The sequence below is a fragment of the Ictidomys tridecemlineatus genome, chromosome 10, assembly GCF_052094955.1.
Source record: "Ictidomys tridecemlineatus isolate mIctTri1 chromosome 10, mIctTri1.hap1, whole genome shotgun sequence".
NCBI lineage: Eukaryota > Metazoa > Chordata > Mammalia > Rodentia > Sciuridae > Ictidomys > Ictidomys tridecemlineatus.
The window spans coordinates 86,403,805-86,414,564 of record NC_135486.1 but is presented as its reverse complement, the minus strand read 5'-3'; the positions used below and the strand labels follow the sequence as shown (position 1 = coordinate 86,414,564).

At 36.0% G+C, this 10,760-nt stretch overlaps 1 long non-coding RNA gene across 1 annotated transcript in view; it reads right to left on the bottom strand.

The window, feature by feature from the left end:
* Positions 1-688: 688 nt before the first annotated feature.
* Positions 689-10,760, bottom strand: part of LOC144367038 (uncharacterized) — a 31,921-nt gene continuing 21,849 nt past the window's right edge. The window contains exons 2-3 of the long non-coding RNA XR_013426244.1: positions 1,792-1,981; positions 689-894 (exon numbers count right to left, since the gene is read on the bottom strand). This is a non-coding gene — a long non-coding RNA (uncharacterized LOC144367038). The remainder of the gene's footprint in view (positions 895-1,791; positions 1,982-10,760) is intronic.

The window sequence follows — 10,760 nt, the reverse complement described above, 5'->3', positions numbered from 1 at the left end:
ACCTAGTGGTGAATAAGTTGCCAGTAGATTCGTGAACACAAGAGAAGACATTGTGTTCTGTGACATGTCCACCAAACAAGGGAGAGTGAAGAGAGAACTTGGGTCTGAGCTATGAGTAGGAATTGGAGAAGTTTCTGGTTGTGAAGGATAGGAGCTGAGCTGGGTGACTTTCCTCTGCTCACAAAGCCAGATAGCAAGCTACGTGGAAGAGAATTGGACTTCCTGACTTCCGGGTGCCATTTTCTCTAAAGTAGTAGCCCCTGAAGGAGAGATGTTTACCTGAGACTGTGCTGAAGTTATTGGCAACCAATCCACTGGCTTTTTCCTACCTCCTGTAGAGAAGTGCAGCAAAAACTCCAAAGAGTAGAGGCAAAATTTGCAGACTTGATCCTTGAGTTGAAAAAAGGTGAGAGATAGAAGAAGAGTGTAAATTGGAAGCTGGTGGAGAGAGAGCTAAAAAAAGGGACTGGTGTGGGCACATGGGCAAGGAGGAAGGTAAGGGAAATCTTTGGGCTTTGGGAAAGAATCACCACCATGGAGCATGAGAAGCCTATAAAGAGCTCACCACAGAGGGCAGCAGAGGGAAGTCACATTGGCAGAGGCAACATCTCTGCTCAGCAGAGTGGCCAGAGACTCAGATCTAGTTTCTGACTCTGTTGGCCCTGGCCCCAGTGTTTTTTGTCCCCGTTGATGTCCCTACCATCTCCCAGCCAGCTGCACATCCCTCTGAAAGTCTTCTCACCCCACTTCATCAGAAATGGACTTATACATCCATTCAGACTACCTCATTTTAATTCCAATCGAAAACTTTCCAGTCTCAGCTACTTTCAGGTCTGGTAGTTGCTGCTTAAGCCAGAAATCTCTGGAATGAGAAACACAGAACCTCCTCTAGGTCTGAAAAAAAAACAGAAGTGAAAAAACATTTATATAAAGAAGATAGAGAATAAAATCATGGCATTTGCAGGTAACTGGGTAGAGTTAGAGAAGATAATGCTAAGTGAAGTTAGCCAATCCCAAAAAATCAAATGCTGAAAGTTTTCTTTGATATTAGAAGGCTGATTCATAGTGGGATAGGGAGAGGGAGCATGGGAGGAATAGACAAACTCTAGATAGGGCAGAAGGGTTGGAGGGGAAGAGAGAGGGCACGGGGTAATTAATGGTGGCAGAATGTGATGATCATTATTATCCAAAGTAGATGTACGAAGACACGAATTAGTATGAATATTCTATGTATACAACCAGAGATATGAAAAATTGTGCTCTATATATGTAATAAGAAGTGTAATGCATTCTGCTGTCATATATAAATTTTAAAAATTTACATAAAAAAAAGAAATAGAAGATAGAGCCATGGAGGCATCTCTGGGAATTGAGATTGTAGGTACCCTCTGAGGGAAGGATACTTTGCTAATCTAAACTTGAAACTCCAAGTTCTACTGGCAAAGCAATTGGTAACCAGTTTTGCACCCCTGTCAGGGTCAGTGTGGAAATAGGGCTGCGTTTTGAAATTACAAATAATCTGTTTTTTGTGCACGTGGCTGTTACCTTTTGGCATTTGCTCTATTCTGTAAACTATGTCATTTTGATTTCTAGTAGCATCTTGGAAATTATCTGAAAATATTCTTTAGAGAAACCTCAGAATGATTTTCACAAATGTCTTTCTTTTATTCTTTTGGAACTTTCATTGAGAAGATTCTTAAAGTTTGGCATAAAATAAGAAATCCATTCTTTCCTTCAAAGCATTTCCAATTCCAATGAAATTCTTTGTGCATTTGCATATATTCTTCTTACCCTTCACGTTGGTTGTTTTTCTTTCCAGTTTCTTTCCTACATCCACTGATTCAAACTCATTTCCTCTTAGGACTGTCTCTTGGCTCCTGGAATCTCACATGCTCTTATTCTTTCCTTTTGCCCAAAGAATATCAGATGGGGGAAATTTTGTCAAATGTTCATTCCTCCATTTTCCTTTTTCCTTCACTTTCTGAAAATCCAAATGTGAAAATGTAATTCAAAATTCTGGACTAATTTTCAAAGCTGGTTACCGGGAGTCATCTGGTTTAATGTTTAAAGTGCCTTAACTTATTTCAGAGAAATACACATAACTTTAGTAGCTGGAGCACTAAAGTTGCATGATGCAATTTTTGAAATCAAGTTTAAAACTATTTGATTAAAAGAATGCTGCGGTACACAAATTTATGTTCTTTTTTTAAAAAAAACTTTCTTCCGTTTTTTATGCTTACCCCCCCCCAAATAATGAGTAAGAATCCATGATCTTTGTAGCTAAATAATTAAAAACTTTTTTGTAGTGCTTCTCATGCTACAGAGTTTGCCATGCAGTAAGTGACATCTAATCTATGCAAGTCTCATCACTGTTTTCAATAATACATTGCTTGCATTCATTCTTTGCATACACTTAACAAAAAATATTTGTTGGCATCTGCTGTAATGAGGACAGTGATAAAGTGTAATAATACTGGGGTGATCAAACCCATTCAATCTTTCTGTTTCTAAATGTGAAAAGTAGCCTACAAGTCACATTTTTAAATCTAACCCTACAAACTGAAAGATGTTTTCACAGGGAAAAGCTGGGTTCCTTCTATGAAACCACAGAACAAGAACTAAAATGGGAACAAGTAGATATCAGAGAAAGTATCATTAAAGAATAACATGTACTCTGACATTTCTAGAAAGGGAAGATATTAAATAGGACAATATTGGTGAGGGACGGCCAGACAGATAGAATGGCTTGTGTGTAATCCACAGTGTTATTCAAAGGATTCTGACAATATGAGCCAGACACAGTGGTGCATGCCTGTAATCCCAGCAACTCAGGAGGCCGAGGCTGGAGGATCAAAAGTTTGAGGCCAGCCTTAGCAATTTAGTGTGAACCTGTCTCAAAAATTTTTAAAACAGGACTTGAGACGTGAATCAGTGATAAAGTGCCTCTGGGGTCAGTCCCCAGTACAAAAATAAAAGGAGTGGGGAGGTAAAGGAGGAGTGGTGAAAGAGAGAAAGAAAAGAAAGAAAGAGAAGGGCCAGTACGCCTAGACACAGAGAAGGAAGTGTTCTAGCCAGAGATGCCAATTCACAAAGGTATGGAAAAATACTTTTTTTTTAATCAGTGGGGATAGAGAATGAAGTGTTTTTATTGACTATGGTAGGGAATTTATTGATAAGATCAGATTTGAATCTTGAAAACACTCTGGCTACATGGTGGAGAAAAAAATCAATATGGTCTAGAATAGATGTCTTGAGATCTGTTAGAATTTCTTGGCATCTACAAAAGTGAGGAAAGAATCATTATAGGGTGGTTGCAATTGAAATAAAAGGAGATTGAAGAGCATTTAGAAGATAAACTGAGAGCTGGTCACAAACCAGACTTGAGAAAGAGAGAAGTGTTAAGAATGGTGCTTCAGCCTTATCTTTCACAAACAGGGATGCCTAATTACGGAAATGGCAAAATCACGGGGTTTTGGTTTGAAGTGTTTGGATTATTGGTTTGAAGAGATATAAATATGAGAATCATCAACATATAGATCCAACTGAAGCTCTGTCTTATTGAGGTTTCCCAGAAGACAATACTTAAAGGAAAGAGAAGATAAACTAGGATATACTTGAAGGAAACATAGCATTTAAAGACAGAAAAAAAATTATCTGAAAAAAAAATATTGATTGATAGAGAACAAGAGGAAAAATTAGGAGGATGTGGGTTTTCTGAAGCCAGGGTAAAAGAAATTGTCACAATTACGGTATGATGTCACATTCTAGAAAAAAAAAAAGTTGAAAGAAAGCAAGTCAAGAGAAAGCAAGTTGAAAGACCGGCCTGCATCCCAAGTCAGGAGAAATTATCTTTCATGACTAGAGAAGAAAAGTCACTGGGAAAAAAGGTCTGAATACAGAAAAGGGGGTGTTGTGGTCATGAGGTATAGCAACTACCTTAGCAATCAATGTGTCAGTCATCTGGGTCTTCAGTTTCAGACAGTTGGGTTTGACCTGTTATTACTACCTTGTGAGATCAAAGATGCATCCAAATTGAGTCTCTTTGATATCTTTCTCATACAACTCTCCCTTTCCTTCAGAGCTCCTGTTTCTGTCTAAAGTTATCCTTGATATAGTATGTGTGTTAGTCAGTTTTTTGTCACTGTAACAAATGCCTGAGAAAAACAACTTACTGGAGCAAAGATTTAATTTGGCTCACTGTTTCAGAGATTTCAGTCCATGGTCAACTGGCTTCAAGGCAGAAACATCATGATGGAAGGGTATGGCAGAGGAAAGCTGTTTAGCTCATGGCAGCCAGAAAGCAGAGAGGGAGAGAGAGATAGAGACAGAAAGAGAGAAAGTGATTGGGCACAAGAAACACCCTTCAGGGCATGTCCCCAGCAACACACTTTCTCTAACTAGGTCCCACCTAAAATTCCCAGCACCTCCTGTAATATCATCACAGTATTAATCCATCAGTGGATTAATGCACGGATGACATCAGAGCCCTTATGATCCAAACACATCCCAAAAGCCCACCTCCAAACATAGCAGCATTTGCACCAATCCTTCATCACACGAGTCTCTGGTGAACCCTGCATATCCTAACAGTGATTACTAAATTAATATCATTTTTCCCATGGGAACACATATCACTTCTTGTTTTTACTTACTATTGAATCACCAGTGCTTAGAACTGTTCATGTAGCACAATATTCACTTGTTATGGTTTAGATATTAGGTATCACCACAAAACTCTTGTGTGGAACGATGCAAGAAATTTTAGAAGTGGAATGATCAGGTTATGAGAGCCTAAACCTAATCAGCATGTTAATCCACTAACAGGGATTAAATGGGTGGTAACTGTAGGCAAGTAAGGTGAAACTGGAGGTAGGTCATTGGGACATGCCTTTGGGTATATATTTTTTTCTATGGTGAGGGGAATCAATCTCTCTCTCTCTCTCTCTCTCTCTCTCTCTCTCTCTCTCTCTCTTTCCTTCCTGGTTCCATGTTCCCAACTGTTTTCCTCTGCCAAATATTTTTTTGACATGATGTCCTGCCATACCTCAGATCCTAAGGAATGGAGTCATCTGTCTATGAACTGGGCCTTCTAAAACCATGAGGCCCCAAAATAAATTTTTCCTCCTAAAATTGTTCTTGTCAGTTCTTCCTGTCATAGCAAACAAAAAAGCTGATTAAAACAGCAATCCATAAATTTTGTTGAATTACTGAATGAAGGAATGTTGAAGGTATTATAATGGTAATACATGAGCTGTGTCCTTTTTTTTAACCTTTATTTTATTTTTATGTGGTGCTGAGGATTGAACCCAGGGCCTCACACATGCTAAATGAACGCTCTACTGCAGCTATGTCTTTTTTATATACCTTTATTTTATTTATGTATTCATTTTATGTGGTGCTGAGGATTGAACCCAGGGCCTCACACATGGTAGGTGAGCGCTCTACAACTGAGCCATAACACCAGCCCATGAGCTGTGTCTTAATGCATAGATTGATGTGTTAGGCAGAGAAGTCAGGTGATGATATTAATTCACATGAAAGAATAAACATGCAAAAAATAAAATAAGATTTCATCATGAATTTGAAGATAAAGATCTTTTAAAATTATAAGCATATTCAATTATTTGCATACATTAATCTGATAGGCTAGAATTAGCAGAAAGTGATTAAACAAATAAAATTAAACAATTCCTTTAAAAAAGAGGATTATGAAACATTAATGATAATTGCATTCATAGGAAGATATTAACAATAATATACTATAATATAAAAATATATGGTATAAATATGAACTTTTTAATTGTATTTTTAATTGAAAAATAATAATTGTATATATTTATGTAGTACAATGTAATGTACTACACAATATTTATACTGTGAAATAACTAAATCAAGCTAATTAACATAGTTATCATCTCACAAGTTTTTTGTGGTGAGAATATCTAAAATCTCTTCTTTAAGCAATTTGGAAACATACATTATTGTTAATTATAGTCATCATTCTGTGCAACAGGTCACAAAAATTTATGCCTGTATCCTTCAACCAATATATCCCTTTCCCCATCTGCCTTACACACTCAGCTTCTGATTACCACCATTCTAATTTCCATTTCAACATGTTCAACTTTTTTATATTCCACATATAAGAACAATCATGCAGTGAAATATACATTTTAAAATTGTCAACATATATCAAAAAGAGAAGCTATCATATATATAAAGAGAAATGAAATTATTCTATTAAAATATATATTATGGAAAATTGCTTCAGGAAATACATAAAGACTAACACAAATCAGACCATTATATATCAATGTATTGTAACTGCAATGTAAAAATCATAAATTCGAGCAACTGGCTAAGTAGGAACTTTGTGTCATAGTTTGTGTGAAAAACAGAGAAAATATTCTAAAATGGGGTATATGGAAATAAACAAATAAATGCACCTTTCTTTGAAAAGAGCAATTATGGGGATTTTACACCCAAAAAAAATTTAAACAGAAAACCCCAACAATATTAGGGATATCTTTAGGTAAAATATATATTATCATGCTGAAACTCTAGATAAAACCACCAATGTATACATGTTTTTTTTTTCATCACCAGGGAAAATATATATTTAAAAAAGAAAAACATATATAACAATTTTGTTAAAATTTGGAATCCTGAATACAATTTAATATAAAGCACAAGTTTAGATAAATGGCACAAAAAGAAAGGATATTTTATAGATTTTTTTAAAATTTTGTGTTAGGATACATAAGATTAGAGAAATTCTATAAGAAGCAGCCTAAAACTAAACACACAATGTTTCTCTTATTTTTACAGAGAGGAAATGGATTGAAGGGGAGGGGAAAAGGGATGAGAAAATGGAGGAAGTACAGAATGAAATTGACCAAATTATGCTCTGTGCATGTATAAATAAATCACAATGAATTCGATTTTTATAGATAACTATAAAGCACCAATTTTATATAAAAAAATAAATAAATAGAAGGAAGACAATGGAGAAAGGAGATTAGGAAGGGAGTAGAGGAGGGAAAGGGGAAGTACTGGGATTTAAAATGGAGCAAATTATATTATACACATTTATGAATATGTCAGATTCATAAATATTATGTATAACTATATGCACTATAACTATATGCACATACTCAACTCTGTGTGTTTTAATTTAATTAGAAAAGAATAATAAAAAATGGAACCATCTCTGATATTTGTGGTACCCAGGGTGAAATTAAAAGTAGAAGCTCATATGCTATACAGGAGAATATTTAGAAGTTAAAAATTATAACAAACTCTTGAATATGTTATTGCTATTCCTTTATTTTTGCAACCTTTTAATTTTTATCCTGGGATTTTTTTATAATGCCACATCAAAACATTAGACTGCATTCTGAACTTTCCACTGTACCCTCTATCTGGCTCTCCAGAGATCTTATGAGCATGCATGTCAGTGCCCATGCTCAAATATCACAATTTCATCCATTACTTCTGCAAACTATTCTCTCTTTTGCACCCTTTGACCCTACTGGTATGTTTCCCAGCAACAGAATAGATCTGGAAAAGAAATTTGCTGAGTTCCTAGAGCCAGTGATGAAGTCCATCAAGCAGAACACTTAACACAGTCCAGAAGGAGGGTGTGCAGGCTCAGAATGAACACATTCGTCCAGCTTCATGAACTCTCACCTCAATGCAGGGCTAAGATCACAATAGGTGCAGAAGTGGAGCATTATTTTACCTAGTCTAAGTTGGAATTATGCAAAAACTAACAAATGAAACAACGCTGGGTCATGGTCATCAATAAACATAATGGCATATGTACAGAATACTCTTGACTTTCACTGCATCTATTAAGTGTATTATGTACTATTTAAACTTACTTTTAAATTTTAGAACTTCTAATGATTGAAGTCTTAATATGAAATATATCTGATAATCCAATCCCATTGAAGACTAAAAAGCAAACTATAAACAGAGGACTATGGTAGTGGCTATGGAGATGGAAGTAAATAAATATTACATCAGCTTCAGAAGCATATAATTTGGCATATAGGTGGCATATACTTTTTTTAGAGAATTTCTTTTTTAGTTGTAGATGGACACACTATCTTTATTTTCTTTATTTATTTTTATATGTGTGGCTGAGGATTGAACCCAGTGCTTCACACATGCTAGGCAAGTGGTCTACCATGGAGCCACCACCCCAGTCCCAGGTGGCATATACTTTTCACTAACTATAGTTACACATCATAAGAACAACAGAAGTGACAGGAAGTCATGATGCCGTAAGATGTCTCAGCACTTGAATGCAACTTCCCTGAAGCCAGAGATTTTATAGGTTTTTCTTCTTCTTCACTGATTTGTATACTAGCACCTAAATTTACGCTTGCTCAGAATAGGTTTTCATTAAATGTTTGTTGAATAAATGAATAAAGAGGAAACAAATGTTGAACATCAGCTATGTATCAATCAGGAGCTTGCAACAATCACAATGGCTAAAAAGGGTTACTGTTGTCCTAATTATTAAGACGACAAAAGGAGATTTAAAGAAAAAACTTCCCTAAATTCAAAGAACTGGTAAGTGACAGAGATGAATTTGGAATCCAGCTATGATCTCAAAACTCATGTTCTTTCTACCTCAATTCTATCAGACTCAGAACTCTTTCTATGATCAATACATGTCTCCTTGATGGTCCTGAAATCAATTCTGGAGAATATACCTTTGCATACATATGTTCATAAAAATCAATGTATTGTCCCAACTGTAAAATCAGAAGAAATAAAAGAAAGATAAAACTCATAGTAAAATAATACACACATGAATGCTCTGATCTGACGACACCAAAAGACATAATGAAATAGATACTTGTCTTTATGCATGGAGTCACCACTGGCATGAGAACAACAGATACAGAATGATTAAGTGGACAGTTGTCAGTGGCTCAAATACATGAGTGGCACTGCCACTGACTTTTGGTAACATTCAAAAACCCAGTCTTATTTTACACGGTTAATAGAACTTCCAGAAAAGACAATGTACATTAAAATTGTGCAAAAGTACTGGATGCAGAATACTTATTCATTGAGCAGAACTAGCTCATATCCATTAAATACACAAAGTTCCCATTATCATTCTAACAACAACAAAAACTTCTCACATATCTCCAAAACACCAAAGGAGGCAACAGTACCCTCCGGGGAACCCTTGACTAACTGGTTCTCAGTGAAGAGCTAGGAGACACAAAGAGAAGAGACTTTAATTTGTGCTTCCTAGTCTGGGGATCAGAGGTCAGCAAAGGCTCCAAAGGGTCAAATACAATGAGGTAGGGCTTATAAATCTAGGAGGACTCCTCTAGGCTACTACATCACACTTCTCAACTTTGTTGATGCAGACCTAGAATAAAGTAGAAGATCACAGGCAAATTCGTGGGTAAAAATGTAATTCTTCACTTGATTTAAGTTTTAATGACCTCAGCAGTAACTATGGAAGTTAGGTTATTATTCTAGACCTCTGCAAAGGTGTTACTGAGTGCATTCTATCTATACTAGGCAGTTTATTTTTAAAAGTCTTCTTATAAATCTGTTCAATAGTACAGTTCCTCAGTAACATTTTGAGCACCAAACCTATAAAGCTAATGATTTAGAAGAAGAAAACTGACTCTGAATATCAGTATGATAGGTAGTTTTTCTGTATAAATTGGATTATGTGCCTCTCATGTGCCTTCCCGTGTTTCTGAGGATACTGTTTGGTTCTGTGATTCCTGGCATGTCTTAATTATGATGCTATGCTTAATAAATGTCTCTGTTTGATTTGAAGTCTCATCTACGGTACTGAATCAACATAGCCCTGTATTTGTGCCTGCATGTGTTGGAGATGCTGTTTAAGCATCTGTCCAAATTAGTGCACTTAGCTTCATTTCCTTCCTTGGGGGAAATCTTACAATTTTTCTTACTATAGAGCTTTTCAAGAGGCCCTAATTGTTTACATTCCCTGTTGTGAAGATGTCCCCTGGAGCTACTAACAAATGACTCATCATAAGTTGGTCTAGATGATCTCTAAAATTCCCTACCAGTTCCAACAGTCTATGATTTTATAAGTGGAACATTAATTTCCCTAATTTCTAGAGAACTAAAACATTATAGGCAGATATTGAGACCATCATACTTGTATGTACTGAATACAAAGCTAACTGGGAAGGGTAGGTGAGAGAACTGGGTAGCCTCTGGAAAGATGTTGTTACAGAGCAGGTTTATCTTTTTAAATGTTTGGAACAAGGAAGAAAGTCATGTATTGAAAAAGAAATTTAAAGAAATTCTGAAAAAGTGGAATAACTCAAAAAAGAAAAAGAAAGCACGATACAGAGATGTTTGAGAGATAAAGTTATATATAATTTAGTAGAGACTAAATTCCATAACATTTGGCGGGGCTATTGAAGAGGATGTGTGTTTGGGGAAGGTGATATTGCTTCATAGTTCTGCTTTTTTCCAATTTCATGAAACCTACAGGCTGACTTGGTTACTTTGACCTTCATTCTTTTAAAAATAAATATATATGTCTGGCGCAGTGGCCTTCATTCTTTTAAAAATAAATATATATGTCTGGCGCAGTGGTGCACACCTATAATCCCAGCATCCTGGGAGGCTGAGTCAGGACCATCTCGAGTTCAAAGCTGCCTCATCAAAAGCAAGATGCTAATCAACTCAGTGAGACCCTATCTCTAAATAAAATACAAAAATAGGGCTGAGGATGTGGCTCA